Source organism: Meles meles, chromosome 18, assembly GCF_922984935.1.
Source record: "Meles meles chromosome 18, mMelMel3.1 paternal haplotype, whole genome shotgun sequence".
NCBI lineage: Eukaryota > Metazoa > Chordata > Mammalia > Carnivora > Mustelidae > Meles > Meles meles.
In genome coordinates, this window is record NC_060083.1 from 44,388,630 (window position 1) to 44,408,007 (window position 19,378).

At 45.5% G+C, this 19,378-nt stretch overlaps 1 protein-coding gene across 5 annotated transcripts in view; it reads right to left on the reverse strand.

Annotated features, from left to right (window-relative positions):
* The window catches only part of STAT3 (signal transducer and activator of transcription 3), a 73,208-nt gene extending 61,777 nt beyond the window's left edge, over positions 1–11,431 (reverse strand). For 3 of the 5 annotated variants that reach the window (XM_045983993.1, XM_045983991.1, XM_045983992.1), the window contains exon 1: positions 8,402–8,631. The gene's annotated coding sequence lies outside the window, so the exon portion shown is untranslated. Of the gene's footprint in view, positions 1–8,401; positions 8,632–9,075; positions 9,151–11,377 lie in introns of those variants that run through there. The other 2 variants (XM_045983990.1, XM_045983989.1) reach the window with 2 other exon arrangements.
* Positions 11,432–19,378: the final 7,947 nt, after the last annotated feature.

Below are 19,378 nucleotides of genomic sequence, written 5' to 3' on the forward strand. Positions count from 1 at the left end.
CACAGTGGTACACTGAGAAACAGGAATTTCAGATGGCTCCATGAACCCAATATTCTCCAATAGTTATTAGGACCTTAAGGTATCCCACATGCTTCTCCGCAGTTATAGTCCACTCTTACTTATGCACGTAAATGCAAAGGGACAATAACACATAGAATTAAGAACAAATATTGAGGGGCGCCTGAGTGACTCAGTGGGTTAAGCCTCTGCCTTCGGCTCAGGTCATGATCTTAGGGTCCTGGAATCGAGCTCCTCATCCGGCTCTCTGCTCAGCAGGGAGCCTGCTTCCTTCCCTCTCCCTACTTGTAATCTCTCTCTGTCAAATAAATAAAATCTTAAAAAAAAAAAAAAAAAGAAGAACAAATATTGGTATTTGTGGGGCACCTGGTTGCTCAGTCGGTTGAGTCTCTGACTCCTGATTTTCGCTTGGGTCATGATCTTGCAGGTATGGAGTCAAGCCCTATGTGGGACTCCCCACTCGACGAGGGGCCTGTTTGGGAATTCTTTGTTTGGGATTCTTTCTCTCCTCCTCCCTCTGCTAGTCTCTCTCTCTCTCCTTCTCTCAAAAAAAACAAAAACAAAAACAAAAAAACCCCAGGAGTTCCTAAATTATGCAGAAAGCAATATCTGTTCAGAAAAAAAGGGGGGGGGGGTGCTGGGTTCCCTCTCTCTCCATTAAGAGTCAGTAAAGTGTCTGACTCAGTTTCAGCTCAGGATCTCAGGGTCTTGAGATGGACCCTCACCTAGGGCTCTGGAGTCTGCTTGTCCCTCTCCCTCTGTTCCTTCTCCTCTCTCTCAAATAAATAAATAATTTTTAAAAAAAGATTTTATTTGGATTTTATTTACTGGGGTGCCTGGGTGGCCCAGTCATTAAGCATCTGCCTTCGGCTCAGGTTATGATCCCAGTGTCCTGGGCTCGAGCCCCACATTGGGCTCCCTGTTCCAAGGGAAGCCTGCTTCTCCCTCCCCCCGCTTTATTCCCCTCTCACTGTCTCTCTCTCTCTCTCTGTCAAATAAATAAATAAAAATTTTCAAAACACTTTTTTTTTTAATATTTTATTTATTTGACAGAGAGAAATCACAACTAGGCAGAGAAGCAGGCAGAGAGAGAGGAGGAAGCAGGCTCCCTGCGGAGCAGAGAGCCCGATGTGAGGCTCGATCCCAGGACCCTGGGATCATGACCTGAGCCGAAGGCAGAGGCTTTAACCCACTGAGCCACCCAGGCGCCCCTTCAAAACACTTTTTTAAAGATTTTATTTATTTATTTATTTGACAGACAGAGATCACGAGCAGGCAGAGAGGCAGGCGGGGGGGGGGGGGGGGGGGGGGGGGGGAAGCAGGCTCCCTGCTGAGCAGAGAGCCGAATGAGGGGCTCGATCTCAGGACCCTGAGATCATGACCTGAGCTGAAGGCAGAGGCTTAACCCACTGAGCCACCCAGGTGCCCCCAAATAAACAAATAATTTTTAAAAAGAATACTGATACTTGGCTCCAGAACACTTTAATTATTCCACCTCCCCCTATGCATAAAGTCATCATCCTAATTATGTTTGATTTTAGTTAATGTTTCAATAAACTGGCTTTCCCTAAACATATTGATAAAAAGAGGCCCAAATACCAAACTGATTTATCAGACAAAATGAGTCTAAGATTAAATATTTACCATATCTAAGCCACAAGTAGGAAAAAATAAATTCAAAGGCTGACTATTTTAATGCTAACTCAATGCAACACCGTCCTCTGTTTGGTTTATAAAAGAGATAATTATACAGCTAACATCTGGGTTTGGGGGGGTTTGAGGATTACCCTGGTGGGGAGAGAAGGGGAGAACAAAGGAAAGTCTTATGTTTTTCATTCTGTCATAAAAACAGCATAGGCTAAATAGCAAAACAAAAGTACATTAGGAGAGATTCGAAAAACATGCATTTTAGGAAGCTTTCACCTAAGCAGGTGCTCAAATTCAGACTCAAATCCTCCATTTCTCATAACTAGAATGAGTGGTCAGGATACCGAAAACTAATAAAATCAATCAACAAAGCGGGAAAGCAGGTGGTTAACACCAGGCGGGGCAGGGTTTTCCTAAATTGAGCTCACCTTCGCTAATCTAAATCAGTTTTCAGAAATGGCTTTTACAAAAACTACCCAAACATCCCCCTAATAATTTGTACTCCTCCTCCACAACAGGGAAGCCATTTATCTACCAGAGAAGGTTTACTTTCTCTTTCAAGCTCCGCTGGCTTCCTCCTGCCCCACATACTCGCTAGAAGCAATGGGGCGGCCCTTCTTTCCTGGCTTCTCGGATCCCGAACTGGAGAGCTAGTGTGAGAAAACCTGTTTCACGGAGAAGCTGAGTGGTTCTTCTCAACCGCAAGGCTATTTTGAATACAGATGCACTTTGCAAAGGAAAGTTACAGGACAAGAAAATAATGCTCTACTCCTCGGGTGAAAACATACGCACTTACACACGCACTTACACACACACACACACACACACACACACACACACGGACAAATCACCTCCTAGCCGCAGACAGGTCATTCATTCCCCTTGGGATGCGCCACACACACACCCCAAAATAGTATGCTGCCCCACCTTCAGAGCCGGACTCCTCTCCCCCTCAAACCTTCAACATCATGTGTACTTCTGGCGTTAGGAACTCCAAGGGGCTGTTCAAATTCCTAAGGGTATGTAATACATTTTTTTTTTTTTTTGGTAATACATTTTTAATGTGTCGACTACTACTTAAAGTAAATGGCCCATAATCAGAGCCTTTGGAAGATGTAGAGAGACCTGTCACAAGGGCATTCGTGTAAACAGGAATTTACGGGTTGCCTATTCCTTTTACGTGACAGCCTCCATCTCCTCCACCACAATGTAAATCCCCCTGGTCCCTATTCATTTAGTTTTTTCCTATTAGGTTAGAATCTCCCAATTACTCCTTCTTTCCTTTGGGTCATTAATGGCCCCCATGAATCATAACTTGCCTGACTTTGTAGGTGGATAGATACTGTAGTTTTTAATGGTATTAATTATTAGCACTCAAATTTTAGCTATCTGCCAGGCACTAGACAAAGTACTTTATATGCATTATCTTGTGGGGTCCTTGGCTAGCTCAGCGCATAAGCCATGCGAACCTTGATCTAGGGATGCTAAGCAGAAGTCCCACGCTGGCCGTAGAGCCTACTATAAACAAAAAAAAAAGGGGGCACTTGGGCAGCTCAGTGGGTTGGGCAGCTGCCTTCGGCTCAGGTCATGATCCCAGGGTCCTGGGATGGAGCAGCACAAGAGGCTCCTTGCTCAGCGGGGAGCCTGCTTCTCTCTCCCTCTGGCTGCTATTCCCCCCACCCTCCCCGACTTGTGCTCTATCAAGCAAATAAATTCTTTAAGACAAACATATACAAATACATATATACACACATTATCTTGCTTAATCCTCACAACTTCCCAGCAAAAAAAAAAAAAAGCCTGCTATCTGTTATTTTATGGCTAGAGAAACTGAAGCCGGGAAGTTAAAGCACTGACCCTGCAAGGTCTAAGAGGCGCCGGATTCGGGATTAAAGCCGGAGGAGTCTAACCTCACAGCCCATTCTTTTACTTCCCATAGCAGCTTTGGCTCATGAGACCCTCGAACACATGGCCCAAGCATTTCGACAGTACAATGTTACCTTAGGAATGCTCAACATAAGTTCCTTGTCCAATGGAGTTATAAAGCAAGCCAAAGGTCAGGCAAAAGTTCAGTGATTAGAAGAGTCATTTATTCTTATGGGTGGGGGGTAGCAGAAAGAAAACCCAGATAATCCAACCCTTATCGTATTTGGGGGGTAGATTTGCCTTCCTTATTGTTTTTTTTTATTAGGCTATTAGAAAGAAATTTGCAATAAATATGTCCAAGTTGGGGCACCTGAGTGGCTCAGTGGGTTAAGCCTCTGCCTTCAGCTTGGATCATGATCCCAGGGTTCTGGGATCGAGTCCCGCATTGGGCTCTCTGCTCAGCAGGGAGCCTACTCACCGCCCCCCCCCAATTTGTGATCTCTGTCTGTCAAATAAATAAATAAAATCTTAAAAAAAAAATGTCCAAGCTAAACTGGTAAGTAGAAAAAGGTGCAAAAAATCTGGAGATACACCATTAACCATTAATACAAGTATTAACAGGATATATATATCAGGATATATATATATATATCAGGATATATATATAATATAATATCTATATATAAAATACATACAACTTATAGTTCTACAAATTTAAATATTTTGTAATAGCAAAATTTTTGTAAGCAGGACCAAACAACTTAGTTTTGATGACATGTGAACCCAATAAGGAACAGAAAAGAAGGGGGAAGAGCCATAGCTCAGCAGCTTCCTCTCCCCTCAGTTCAGTCCTCCTAAATTAAGAACCTACACTTGTAGCTCCCTGGACACCCTCTGCGCATTCATGTTCCCTGGCCTTGAATGCAACTTTCACCACCAACTCTGTCAGGAGAACTCCTATTCATCCTACAAAACCCCATTCATATGTGTTCCGACCTGATAAAGACCCATTTCATAGGTATTCTGACCTGATAAAGACCCTTGGTCATGAAGCCTTTTTCTCACCCCTGAAGAGAATGAATCTCTTTTCTGGGACATTTAATAAGAACTTAGATTTATGGAGTTCTTACCGTGTGCCAGGCATTATGCTAAGCATTTTACCTGTATTTTCTCATTGCATCTTCAACAGTTCTAGGAGATAGGCCCTGTTACCCTCTACCTTCACAGATAAGAAACTGAGACTCAGGTTCTGAGGAGGAAGTAGCAGATCCAGGATCTGATCCCAGACTTGTCTGACTCCAGAGCATCAGATGTGAACCTCTCATCCTGTCACCTCCTCTGCTCTGTTTCCATACTAAAGCAACACACACCCTGTTCTGCACAACGCCTCTAAATCCGTGAAAATAGGAAGCATATTTCATAACCCTTGTATACCGCCAAGCACAGTAATTGGCTCTCAGTATAAAATGTCTGCCAATAATTAATTAAAACAAAACAAAATGAAATAAAATGTTTGCCGGCCTGATCTAAGAGTTGTGACAATCCTAACATAATGAGAACTGAGCGGAATAGAAATTCATTCTTCCACATGCTGCTCCTTTTAAGAACCAGAGACATTTCAAACAACTGACCACCAAAGTACCATCTGGCCATCCGGACTAAAGTACACCACAGTAAGTGGAGGTTCTGAGGGACAAACATGTAATGGGGATATTAATCCTTTTCACCATGACTGACGAAGTCTGAAAAGGCCGGGCAAAGTCATCCTGCTGGATCTCACCAAGGTTGCTCTAGGAACCAGGACTTCAAGATTTGGGGACATCCTTCAAGTGCTCTTTTGGTGGTTTTTATGAATGACCCAAAAGTTACAGTAGAATTGTTTAAATCTGGAAGACATAAAATGTAAGTGGCCATTTACAGCCTATCAAAAATCCTAAAAGACACTTCCGCACTTAAACACACAGATCTGTTAAGTTAGAACACCTCTCTGGGTGCTGGCCCAATTTATAAGCTCAGCCCCAAGGACAACTCCCCTACGGAAGTTGCCATGTGCACTGATCTACTTTGTACAAATTGACCAACGCCAGGCACGTGCCCAACACACAGGAGGCACTCCACAATTAAACACCAATACTTGGCCTCTCACATCTTTGAAAGGACAAAACCTGAAATTCCATGGCCGGCTTCAAGGCCCCTTATGAGTAGACACTCCTCCCCTACTTACCTTCCTAGTCTACCAGGATTTTGTTCCTACTGTACCACCATACCTCCTCACTCCCAGCTCTTTACACCTATCAAATTCCTGCTATTATTTAGGACCCAGATCAAATCTCTCCTTTGGCAAGAAGACTTCCTAGACCATTCCAGACCTTATAACCTCTCCTTCCTCTGAAGACCTGTAGCACTTAGGGCAGCACTGTCCAAAAGAACTTTCCAGGACAATGGAAATGTTCTACAGCTATGATACTTTTAACATGTAACAGCTACCTCACTGAATGGCACAGGTTTAAGGTCTCAGCACCTCTTTAAGGACATGTTGTTCTACAGGGATAATGCATTTATCAAGTCCCCTCAGTGGACTGCAAGTCCTGTGAACAAAGCCTCTGATTCTTCACGGCAACTTTCACAAAGTCTCAAAAAGCAAGTATGTGTTGATCTGTACACCACCTCTGGGGAACCCATAAGGTAAAAAGACACTGGACTCAGCATCTGGAACGCTCACTAGCCCCATCTCACATCGCAAAGTTAAGATAACCAGAGCCAGGGAGGAGAAAGTAACTTTCTATCTAGAGACACGAATGGTAACTAATCAAGCCATAAGGCACTCTGGATTAAAGTGCATTTTTCTCTCTCTCCATTAGCAAACAGCTAAATTCTGATGACAAGTTACACTAACTAAAAAGTTAGTGACTTCCCAAGTTAGACACAGCAGACAGAAAAATAACCTAAGCATACCCTGTTTCTACTTGTTTTTGCACCTGTACTGGCTATCTCCCTTGGAGTCTTAACAGCCTAATGGTGGTATTTCACTGTCCAGAGAGATGCTAGAATTCAGTGACAATTTTCCCAGCAGGGTCTGGACTCACTGTAAATCAAGACCTAATACTTAACATAGACAGGACAAAGTAACACAAAATATACCAAAGGTATGAGTTCCACCACTATGACATTCTGCTGCCTTGGGCAAGCACCTTGTTCCTTTGGCCTCAGTTTCCTTATCTATAAAATGGGGCTAATGTCATGTGAACTATCTACACTCTGTAGGGCAAGTCATAGCCGTGGATATTTCTGAACAGTTATTCTTGCCAAAAGTACTATATACAGAAAGAAAAGATCCATGAATTTGCTAGTGGTTCTCCGTGGTAGATATGCTAACGAATATACAGACTTTAAGATCAACCCTCTAATATCTAATTTTTCCCCCCGGTATTCCATACTTCTTTTCTCCATCCCACTATGCAAATGTCTGAGCAAAAATTCTGCTAGTATGCCCGTCTGGCACATGTAACAAGGAAATAAATGTGACGAAGGGAACACAGACATATTTAATATAAAACAGAAATTTGGCTGAATCGAGTCATAACAGTCTAAATCCACATATGAAAGACTGAGATTATTTATAGTTCTGATTTATTCCAACCAATGCTTTATCAGCAAAACCAGCCAAAAAGTTACAACCCATACACAGAATATAGCCTGTAGATGCACACATGATAAAAACCAGTAGATACACACTATGTACATTTTTATTTAAAAAAAAGTGTGTGCCAATACCAGACACAAAGATGTGCACTAAATATGGAAAAAGCAACCTGGATGACGGTTTGAATTTTGCTAACTTAAGCCCAACCACACCCCCCAATCACAGGTAAAGTCTGCACACATGGCTTTGCCAAGGCCAGCCTGTCTTTGTTTCCCTCTTCGTTTACCCAAGATCTTGGCTCTAAGACAAAAAACTCCCACTCTCGATTGGTTCATTCTGTCCTAGGCAATTAAGCAACACCACAATCCAGTAAACGCAAGGGCTCAATTATTTATCTTCTGGCCAAGTTTACCAGGTGTTTATAAAAGAACAATGTCAAGGAAGAAAGAGGTTTATTTCTCTCTAGAACTGGCTTGATGGAGATTTTATTTTGCTTTGTTTTGTTTTTAGAAGGGGAGAAGAGAAGCAAGGTTTAATGGGGGGGGGGAGACGGGAGGGAATTTAAAAAAGAGTACAAGGCTGTCAATTTCCCTACAGGAAACTTGATTCTTATGCAATAATCCTACCCACAACCAACCAGCCCGTGGGGCTGCAAGGGGGAGACACCTATTCCTACCTCTAGAGCGGCACAGCTGGCTCCTGGAGGAGAGAGAACAGGGCAAGGCCGAGGAATTGGCTCAGTCGGGCGCCGCCAGGGAGAGAGGAGAAAGCTCTTTCCAACACCCCCACCCCCCCGCCCGTGATCTCTGCCTGCGTGACAGTTGCTCCTGTTGCCGGAACGTCCCCAGAGCCTCGGGGAGCAGGAAGTCGGGGGGCTGTCCCTCACTCCTACCACCCCCACCCTGGGTGATTTCGCCCCACTGTCCTCCCCCTTGAGCCCGTTTTCTCTCTTCTTCGGCGTCTGCCCTTTCTCCGAAGAAGGAAACTTCCTTCCAGCGCCCCCTGTCCCTTCAGAGGCCCGCTCCTGTCATCCCGGGAGTTGTCCCTTCAGTTCAACCCTGGCGTGTCCACGTATTCGCCACCCCCCCCCCCCACCCTACTGAAGTTTCCATCCACAACTCCCCCAAACACCGCAGGGGCTCCCGGCCCCTCCCGCGCCCCCCCCCCCCGGTATCCCCAGGCCTGGGGGCCGTCGGGGAAGGCGGCCCCACCCTTCACCCCCTTCACCTGTTTCTCGGGCTCGGGCCCGATAGACCGGGGCTGCGCTTGCGCCGGGGTGCGGGCGGCGGGGCTCCCTCCGGCCGCAGGGCCTCTCCTGGCAGACGCGGAGAGAGAACGCGAAGCAGGGGTGCTCGTCAAGGATCCGGTTCGGGCTCGCTCGCTCCGCGGCGACGTCGGAACCCCAAACTCCCCCCTCCCCGTCTACGCCGCGGCCGCTCCGGAAACCGCTGAATTACAGCCCCTCCAGCCAATCCCCGCCCAGTCCCAGCTTGGCCGGGACACGCCGTCTCTGCATAATTCATGAGACGGCCAGTTTTCCCGGCCGCCCAGAAGCACTGGTGCATGTACTGTACACCCGAAGCCCCACCCACCGGCCAATGAAAAGAGCCTCTGGGGAAAGGGCGGGGACAACAGTAGGCTGGGAACGCCCCTGTGCTGGCTGTTCCGAGCACTAAGTATCCCTCCCTCCGCCACAGCAGAGGAGGAGCCGCGGCCTTGGGCACAGAAACCCGGGGGGAGGGAGGGAAGATGACCGGAATGTCCTGCTGAAAACTCAGCTGAGTTCCTGGCAATGCGTGACGTCAGGACACTTTAAATGCCCCTGATGCGGCTCTCTTCAGCCTGCTCTCCCTTTTCCCAGCTTTTGGCACCGCGTGGGGTCGAGGTTGCAGGCCACTTACCACGTGGGAATCAATCAGTTAGACAGTCCCCAGGTATCGACACATCCTCAGGGGCCCAGCGCCAGAACTGGGTTTCTGGAGACAGCAAAAAGAACATGGGTGACTCCCGCCTGCTTTGAACTTCAGTTTCTGCGTGAGTCGGGACACACACACCCGGAAACATGACGTGGAAATAGAGTAATTACTAGAGTGCGTGGGGAGAGGGTAGTGGATTTAACCCTGTTCTCCGTTCCGTCGCTTCAAGCATCAAACGCCAACGGCTCCCATATTGGCGGGTTCACAAAAAGGCAGACGATAAAGCATGTGAAGATTGACAAACACATTATTTTTATAAGTCCGAGCTGCAATACTTGAAATTGCCTTTTTCTTCTTCGTCTAGTCTATTTCGATTGCAAATTTTACTGCGTTGAAGCCAGTAGTTTATAGGAAATGTAGACATTTTACCTTACAAAATAGGGGATGTACCTTGCATAATGAAATGGGGGTGGGGTGCCCGCTAACACTATCAGGATTTTTTAAAATAACAGCTATTATATTTGTGTTTATTGTGTTTACTACAAAACGGTATAAAGATGAGATCTCTAAACAGGGCTCTTATGACACCATCCAGATAACCCCTGATGAGTTTTCTTCATTTCTTTTTTTTAAGGTTTTATTTATTTATTTGACAGAGAGAGAGAGAGAGCGAGCTCGAGCGAGCAAAAGCAGGGGGAGCGGCAGGCAGAGGGAGAGGGAGAAAGAGAAGCAGGCCCAGGACCCTTGGGATCATGACCCTAGTTGAAAGCCGATGCTTACCGAGTTGAGCTCCCCGGGTGCCCCAATGAGTTTTTTTTCAATGAAACTTTTCATTTCATGGTTCAGTGAAACATGTTCATGTTTCAAAAACTGACATAGTTCAGAAAAGTCAAAAATAAAAAATGAACATCCATCGCCTTCTGGGAGAAATTTCTCAATTTCTGGTGGGAAAATCAATGGCTCTTAACTTTTGGGGGGCAGGGGTGAGAGTGTCACAGGTGCTTCTGAGAGTCGGCCGGAGACTATGAATTCTAGCCCCCAGAGATCAGAGCATGACTTTTACTCGTCTCTGGTTCCTCAGATACCTGAAGCCCAGCCAGACTCCAGATTTGGATCTTTGGACCACCTTAAATCCAAGTAAGAGGAGAAAGTGTCTGTAGCACAATCGGTAAAGTCCCTGGTGGTGGAATTGATTTTCCCATGCCCTTCTGCAGACCCAGCCCAGTCCCAGTGTGGAAATTACCGTACTTGTCAGGGGCACGCGCGCGCGCGCGCGTGTGTGTGTGTGTGTGTGTGTGTGTGTGTGTGTGTTCCTGTGTTTATCTTCACCTCTGAACAGTAGAACAGACACCCTTACCTTCCATCTCACCTAAACTCTGCTTTAGCTGTGCTATTCCAGGCAATTTACTGCCTCCCTAAAAATGTAAGGTCTGATATTTGTTTAACTATTTACTGCTTACAAAGCACTTACTCTTTACCTCTTGTCTTTTTCACAATAATTATGTGTAGCAGATAGAAGCCGTATTATTTACAAATAGAAAACCAAGGACAAAATAGTGTGACACTTCCTGGGGCGCCAGGGTAGCTGAGTTGGTTAAGCGACTGCCTTCAGCTCAGATCATGATCCTGGGGTCCTGGGATCGAGTTCCACATTGAGCTCCCCTTGCTCTGCGGAGAGCCTGCTTCTCCCTCTCCCTCTGCCTGCAGCTCCCCCTGCTTGTGCTCTCTCTGTCAATGAATAAGTAAAATCATAAAATTAAAAAAAAAATAGTGTGACACTCAAGATCAAAGAGATACTCAGCAGTATACCAGGTAGATTTAGAATCAAATTTTTGGACTCCCCATCCCATAGCTTTGTTCATCGACTCAAACCCTGCCCTCTTCCCTTGACTCTTCAGCAAATGGCCTTCGCTTCCCTCACTGCCCTCCCCCACAGGCCACATAAAATGTTCCCCTGAGCCTGTCTGTTCCACCTATAAAACCTCTCTCCAGCCCCACTACTGGCCTTTCTCCATACTCTACCAAATCCCCCAAGCTTACAGATGGCTCACAGTTTCTCCCGCATAAGCCAATGTTTTGACCTGAACTCTGCTTTCCAGCCCCCTTCCCTCCGTACCACACACCTTGAACTCCCTCACTGAATTTATCACCTTCCTCCAAACATGTCAACACCTTCTGTTACTTTATGCCTTTGTGGATCTTCTTCCCTCCACCTGGAATGCCTTCTCTTTCCTCATTCTCAGCCAGAAAACTCTTACTCAATCTTCAAAGCCCAATCCAACATTACCTCCTCAGGGCTTTCTGAGATTCTTCCTGGCAAAGTTAATCTCCTGCCGGACTTCTTTAGCAGCTTGTTTCCCCATCCAGCATGGCGCTCTTTACCTTGGACTGCAATGTCTCCATTAATTAGCCTACTTCCTGATAAATGAAATTAATAATTAACACATATTAAGTAATTACTGTGCTCCAGGAACTGTGCTAAGCTTTTTACCTAGATTATCTCATTTGATCCTCACCAATACCCAGTGAGGTAGGTACTACCGTAATTCTCATTTTCAACTGAGAAAATTGTGGTTGAGAAAGTGGAAGATAGGTCCAAGGTCCCACAACTAGAAACTATGGATGAACTCAGAATGAGAATCAGGTTTGGCTGACTCCAAAGCCTGGACTCTGCCTGCATGCTTAAAACACATCCCAAGGATGATGCCTGGCTGACTCAGTCTGTGGAGCATATAACTCTTGATCTCAGAGTCATGCGTTCAAACCCTACATTGGGTATAGCGATTACTTAAAAAAAAAAAAAAAATATATATATATATGAATGAATATATACACATATATTCCCATAGGGGGAAAAAATATATATATATATATATGAATATAGCTGTAGGTTCCTGGAAGCTTAAACCCTTAGCTATATGCTAGAATTATTTTCATAATTCTAGCAGATAGCATCTAGCAAACTCAACTAAGCATGAGTTAAATATTGATAAACATATATTGAATAATCATATCAGCAACAGCTAACATGGAGTGTTCGCTATGAACTAGCTCTTGCTCTGAGCATATATTATTAACCCAATTATTAATTCACTTAATCCTTGTAATGACCCCATGTAGAGGATACTGTGGTGTTACAGATGACGAATAGGAGCTTATCCAAGGTTAAGTGACTTAGCCAAGAACAGAGAGCCGGGAAATGGCAGAGCCAGGATTCAAATCCAAGTGTGTGTATGGGACGCCTGGGTGGCTCAGAGGGTTAAAGCCTCTGCCTTTAAAAAAAAAAAAAAAAAAAAAAAAGCCTCTGCCTTTGGCTCAGGTCATGGTCCCAGGGTCCTGGGATTGAGCCTCGAATTGGGCTCTCTGCTCAGGCAGGGAGCTTGCTTCCCCCTCTCTCTGCCTGCCTCTCTGCCTACTTGTGATCTCTGTCTGTCAAATAAATAAATAAAATCTTAAAAAAAAAATCCAAGTGTGTCTAACTTGAGAGCCTGAATAGCTGCTCTTCCTTCACTATATCCCCAGGCTGAGCCTTCCTCTTGGATTCCTAAGGAAGAGTCTTAAGGAGGGGAAAGATGAGGTGCCCATCCTCTACCCATCTAAGTGGATAAACCAGCGTCCATCCCATTCAAGCCTGTAGTGGTTTATAAACACGTCTGAAAATTCTTTGATACTTCTCCCATTTAAAGGTAGACTGATTCCATTCCCTCAGTAACTCACTTCTAATAAATAGAACACAGTGAAAATGATGCTGTGTGACTTCTGAGGTGAGGCCATAAAACACCGTACAGCTTCCACAGGACTCTTTCCCTTGGGACACTCACCCTTGGAACTGTTGGAGGAAGCCCAAGCTATATGTAGAGGCCGCATGAAGGGGTTCTGGCCAGCAGTCCAGCTGAGGCCCAGCTGACAGCAAGCATCAGCTGTGAGTGGAGCCAGTCCCCAGATGATTCCAGCCCCCAGTCACCCCAACAGAGGCCAAGTAAAGCAGAGGTGGGTCGTTTTTGCTGAGCCTTACACAGATTACAAATTCATGAGCAAAATAAGTGTTGACATTGTCTTAAGCCGTTAAGTTTTGGGGTGGTTTGTTACATAACAATAAGTAAGTAGGATAAGTTTCCATTTATCATTTCAGAGAGATTCTGGAACGATAAGCTAGATCAGGAATGGAGACTGATCAGACTTCGTAAGGTTCTAGAAAATTTATTTACTCTCTTTTCCCTGGAGGAACTAGCAGTTAAACTCTAAATCAAGAAGACACGGCAAAGAAGAGATTTGGAGAGGAATCTTGGGGGTGACAAATGGGTGACAAATGTGTCACTGCGGTGACACAAGGGAGCAAGGGGCAACTTGTGTGTGTGATGGGACCCCTGTGGGGCTCAGCAACAAAAAGGGTCATCAGGGCTGCTCAACTTCCCCCTCACTGAAATAACAGAGAAGAGCATCTCTCCTTTCTCCTGTCTGAAGAACTGTCCTCCCTCCTCAATACTTTCAAGGCAAAGCTCTTTTCCTATGCTGCTTAAAACATCATTCATACTGTATCATTCTGTCCCTTCAGTGGCTTCCCATGGGACTTGGGATAAAATGTTTCTCCTTTTTCTTATCCCTGTCAAGGCCCTGCCTATTCCACCAACCTCTCTCCTGCCCACTAAATTCCAGATAGTCCCTTTTCCACCTCAGGGGCTTTGCACAGGCCGTTTTTTTCCCCCCTTCACCAGCTTTGGCACATGCTAGTTCCTTCTCACCCTACTGGTCTCACCTGCTCAGAGAGACAGGTGTAACTGTGTTGTGTAACTACCCCCACTGACAGTTGCTTCCAGTTTGTTAATCACTATCTTTATGTGCTGTTTCCTGTGAACTCTTAGCATTCTCATTTATTTATCTGTATGAAGTTTCTTATCTGTCAGTTTCAGGAAAATGAATCTTACCTGTTTGCTGCTCCCTTCTCTTCCCAGTGCTGGGCATATCGTAGGTGCTCAATAAATGCTTGGTGAATGAGTGGAAGTTCTCTTGGTCTCACCCCTCCCCTCACTTGAGTTTTATCAATTCTCCTCTCCTTCCTGACCTTGTCTCTGGTCATGTCTCTGTCTCAATGTCTCTGGAGATATTCCTTCTTTCCTATCTTGACCCTCAAGTTACCCCGCCCTTTCCCATCATGGCCCCCATGTCCTCACCTCCACTTGTTCTGCCAAGGTGGCTTCCGTCCTTTGTCTCCATAGGACAGTGCTCTTGAAGGCCACCAGGGATCCCCTCCTCATCAAAGCTAATGTCTTCTTGTTGTCATTTTATTTAACGTTGCAGTAGAATGTGGTACTGTCAATCACCAGCCTGTCTCCTAGACATTCTTTCCTCCCTTGACCGTTGCAGCAGTCAATAGAAGCCATTGCATTAACTACAAAGCTGGTGGAGCTGAAGTGAGACACACTCGGTTTGAATCCTGGCTTTGACACAGAATGGACTGTGCCTCCCTGGCCAAGTTCCTTACCCTCTCTGAGCCTCAGCATCCACATCTTCGAATGGAGAACATAATTCTGACTTTGATTAGTTTGCATTAAAATGTCTTTGATCAGAAGATAATCTCAAATTAACTGTGAAGCATGGCTTTTAAAAGCCAGACCCTGAGGGCACCTGGGTGCCTCAGTTGTTAAGCGTCTGCCTTCGGCTCGGATCGTGATCCCAGGGTCCTGGGATCCAGCCCCACATCAGGCTCCCTGCTCAGCAAGAAGCCTGCTTTCTCCCTCTCCCACTCCCCCTGCTTGTGTTCCCTCTCTCACTATGTCTCTCTTTGTCCAGTAAAAAAATAAAATCTTTTTTTTAAAGATTTTATTTATTTATTTGACAGACAGAGACCACAAGTAGGCAGAGAAGCAGGCAGAGAGAGAGGAGAAAGCAGGCTCCCCACCGAATGGAGAGCCCGACTCGGGGCTCGATCCCAGGACCCTGAGACCACAACCCGAGCCGAAGGCAGAGGCTTTAACCCACTGAGCCACACAGGTGCCCCAAATAAAAAAAACCTTAAAAAAAAAAGAAGCCAGACCCTGGCAGGGTTCACCACTCAGCCACCCCACCTATGCAGCAATGTGACCCTGGGCCAGTTGTGTGACATCTCTGAGCCTCAGTTTCCTCCTCAATGAAATAAGAACTATGAGAGCACCTCCCTCATAGGTTGTTGTGAAGCATTCCATACAACATCTGGCTCATGGCAACCCCTTAATAGACATTAACTCTCATTGTCTTATGCAATGTCTTTTTAAAGGGTGTGTGTGTCTTTATTTATTTGAAAGACAGAAATTACAAGTAGGTGGAGAGGCAGGCAGAGAGAGAGAGGAGGAAGCAGGCTCCCTGCCGAGCAGAGAGCCCCATGCGGGGCTCGATCCCAGGACCCTGGGATCATGACCCGAGCCGAAGGCAGAGGCTTTAACCCACTGAGCCACCCAGGTGCCCCGCAATGTCTTTTTAAATCGCAAAATCGGGGAGACTTGTTGGAAGGAAACTGAGATTTCTCCCAAATTCCAGTAAAGAGTTGAACAACCACACCTTGGGAAGGGCAATTTTAGGAACTTCTCTAGAGGGAGTCCTTGCAGAACATCTCACTCAAGTTCTGTCCGTCCTTTGTGATGACTTGAAGCTGTTGCTGAAAATGTTCAGTTTCTGTGGCTGTCAGCTCAAAATTCTAAGTTGCTGGCTGGGAGGATTTCATTGGCCCAGAAAGGACAGATCTCCATCCTTGGGAAGGCAGCTATGGACAGGGGCAGGGGTCAAGGTCAACCAGCAGAGACACAGCCCTGGAGGGAAAGGGCAGGGTCTTTTCTGAGCAGAGGGACACCCAATACTGGTCAGAATTACCTGAGATAATGTTTATGAAAGTGCCCTGCATTGTAGCAGGATGTCCTTCCCCCTCTCTGACCATCCACGTCCACTTTGCTGCTCCCCCTTCCAATCCCCATGACCTCCTAAGATGTGCCATCCCTAAAGATGGGCACTCCCGCCTTTAATTCTAAATTCCATCCTTTCTCCCCCACATTCCCTCCCTTGGCACACTCATCTATTCCTAGCACTTCCAGGGCCACCTCTGTTCTGACCAGTCTTTTGTGCTGAGTCTTACTAGGTACAGATAAATTACTTTCTCTTCTGGGTCCCCAGCAACATCCTCTGTAAGATGACTCCTTCTATTGCCTCATCTATAAAACAAAACTCTTTTTAGTTCCAACATTCCATAATTCTATTAATTGTTCCTCGATCATGCCTTCAGCTTTCCTGTCTCTACCTTTCCGCACACTATTTCCCTTGCCTGGAGAACTTTCCGTGTCCCACATCACTGCTTTCATTCAATTACCTTTACTGAGTACCTACCATATTAATAGATACCTCTTGGGTCCTGCCTGGTGCTCAACAAATCCTTCTTTCCTGGGGATTGTTCCTCTCCCCACTCTGCAATCATTCACTGGAATGGGTCCTTTCAGCCACACCTGTATTACGTGAGCCTGTCCTCCTAGCCATAGATTATTAAATCCGGGTGAACACTGATGTTAACTGCTTTAATCAGATTCTCTGTGCCAGGAATCTGGAATTTGAAACTGAGAAGCACAGAGCCTGGGAGCCCTTAGAGCTGAGTTCCATTAATGTCAGCATGTTAGGGCTATCCATCAACTCTCTCTCAGAAGTCCCTGGAGATCTCCTGGTTCCTATTCTTCCTACCTTAGCTGTTCAGCGGTTCCTTGGAGTCCATGGGATATCTTGGCAGCCTTCCAATGTAGGTTCCTTTTCCCCTTTATGGCCAGTATCTTTTTCTTATATTTTCAACCAAATAATCATTAACCACTGTAATAGTTGAGACACCATTAGTCTCTGGTGACACAGAAATCATGTAAAATGCTATCTCAGCCCTCCGGCAACATCTATTTGAAATCCTACTCATGTTTAGGAGTGCATCTTTCAAATGTCCCCATTTTCCCCACGCAGGATTAATCCCTCTCCGGTGTACAGCTTTTGCATTTTGCTTTACCTCCCTTACCTCCCTGCTTGAGCTCTTTTGCATATCTGCTTTTCCCACTAATTGCAAATGCTTTAAAATCAAGAGCTAGATATGTTATCGTTTTAGTCTCTGGGCTCCTAGCACAGTATCACTGGGAAAGAATATCTGTTGTTTCTTCTGCCTATCATCCTCTCCCTTTTCTGTTGATAACAGCAGTCCAATTTTCAGTTGGGAAATCGGCCTTCCTTCACTCTCTGTTCTAGAAGAGAAGTTTTAGAAGTGGTACATAACCTAGATGTGGTCAGAGGCACAGAGATTCAGATTTATGACCTACTTATGACCTTTAGGGCCAATGGACATCCTATCTGTGATTCTGGCTGGAAAGATTTGGAAAGAAACCCCCTTAATTGGGTGGTTTAGCTGTTAAGCCATAAGCCTACACTTACTGATGGTCATCTTTGCCAAGACATGGGGGAAAATCTGATTATTAATCCAACAAACACAATGAAAAAGAGAAAATAAGAGGGGAAATAAACTTCCAATGATATTATATCAGAATTTGCATCTTGGACACCCTTGGGCCTATTACCAGGAATTTTTTGATCACATTAATTCCTTCTGCATTTGTTTTCAGCTTTTTTCCCCCTCCATTCTTTTTTAAAAGATTTATTTATTTATTTTAAAGAGAGAGAAAGAGAGAGAGAGCAAGAGCGTGAGGAGAGAGAGCTAGGAGAGAAAGCCTGCACACAAGTGAGGGGAGGGGCAGAGGGAGAGAATCTCAAGCAGACTCCCTGCTGAGTGGGGGGGGGGGGCTCCATCCCATGACCTATGAGAGGATGACCTGAGCGGAAATCATCAGTTGGATGTTTAACTGACTGAGCCACCAGGTGCCCCCATTATTTTTTTTTTAAGTAATCTCTATAACCAACATGAGGCTTGAACTTGCAATCCTGAGATCAAGACTCATGTGCTCTACCGACTGAGCCAGCCCTGCCACCCTGATTGTTGTTTTGTTTTGTTTTGTTTCTGTTGCAGCTGGTTTGAGTTTATGATACAATAGAAAGAGTCTTGTCATTCATTCACTCATTCATTCAACAAGTGTTTATTGACATAAAGTTCTATGGGAGCCCTGAGAAGGGAAGGGATAGTACAACCAGGGTGGAGCTGGGGAAAAGGTTGGTTTAAGAGAGTGGGGCGCGTGGGTGGCTCAGTGGGTTAAAGCCTCTGCCTTCAGCTCAGGTCATGATCCCAGGATGTGTTCTCTGCTCAGCAGGGAGCCTGCTTCCTCCTCTCTCTCTCTGCCTGCCTCTCTGCCTACTTGAGATCTCTGTCTGTCAAATAAATAAATAGAATCTTAAAAAAAAAGAGAGAGAGAGAGAGAGAAAGTGAGGAGGGGAAGGCCATTCCGTAGAGAGGGAGCAGCCTGAGCAAAGGCCCACAGGTTTGAAAATGTGTGGTCCATTTCTGGCCAGCAAACTCAGTAAAGAGCATGTTGAAGACCAGTAAGAACTGGGGCGGAGACTAGACTCTTAAGGGATCTTGTGAACCATGTCACTAAGTTTAGCCCTTTGATCAGAGGAAGGGGTTTAAACTGTAAGGTATGTTTTCTTTAAATATATATATATATATCTGTATCTCTAGATCTTCTATTTCTATCTGGCAGTAATGTGGGGAATGGATTGGAAAAAGAATTTAAAGTCCATTCAAATATTCCAGGTGGGAGCAGATGAGGGTCTGGACCAGAAACTGACTGCAGCGGTTTCCGACCCCAACAGACCCCAGCCCTCTTAGGGCTTTGGAGGTACCATTTAGAGACCTGATAAACTCAATCTGAGGCTGTAGGGGAACTTCCTTAGATCTCAAGGCACATTTGATTTTATCCTTTGAGAAGACAATACCCCTAGTTTATTGTCATGGAAATAATGCTAATGATTGGTGCACAAGTTCAGGGCAAGTTCAGGACTACCTTGTGGAAAAGATGCTTCGTAGCTGTGGGACCTTGGAATGCCCTCAAATCCTATTGGTCGACTGTGGACTATCTCATCCTTACCTTAGACCCGCCCTCCTCCTCTCCTCACCAGCAAGGAAAGAGGGAAAGGAATAATTTCTGATTCTGGGGAGGCTGTGGCCCCTCACTTTGCCGTGGAGCAAGGGGTAGCAGAAATGTGGCTACTCAGAGAATTAGGACTGTTCTTAACAAAGCAGTGCCCAGAATAAACTGGGTAGGGAAGGCACACCAAAGTCATCGCCCTGGCATTGAAATTGTGGTGGACCAGTGAGAGGCATGGCTTGTAGAAGGGATGTGTGTGTGTCAGG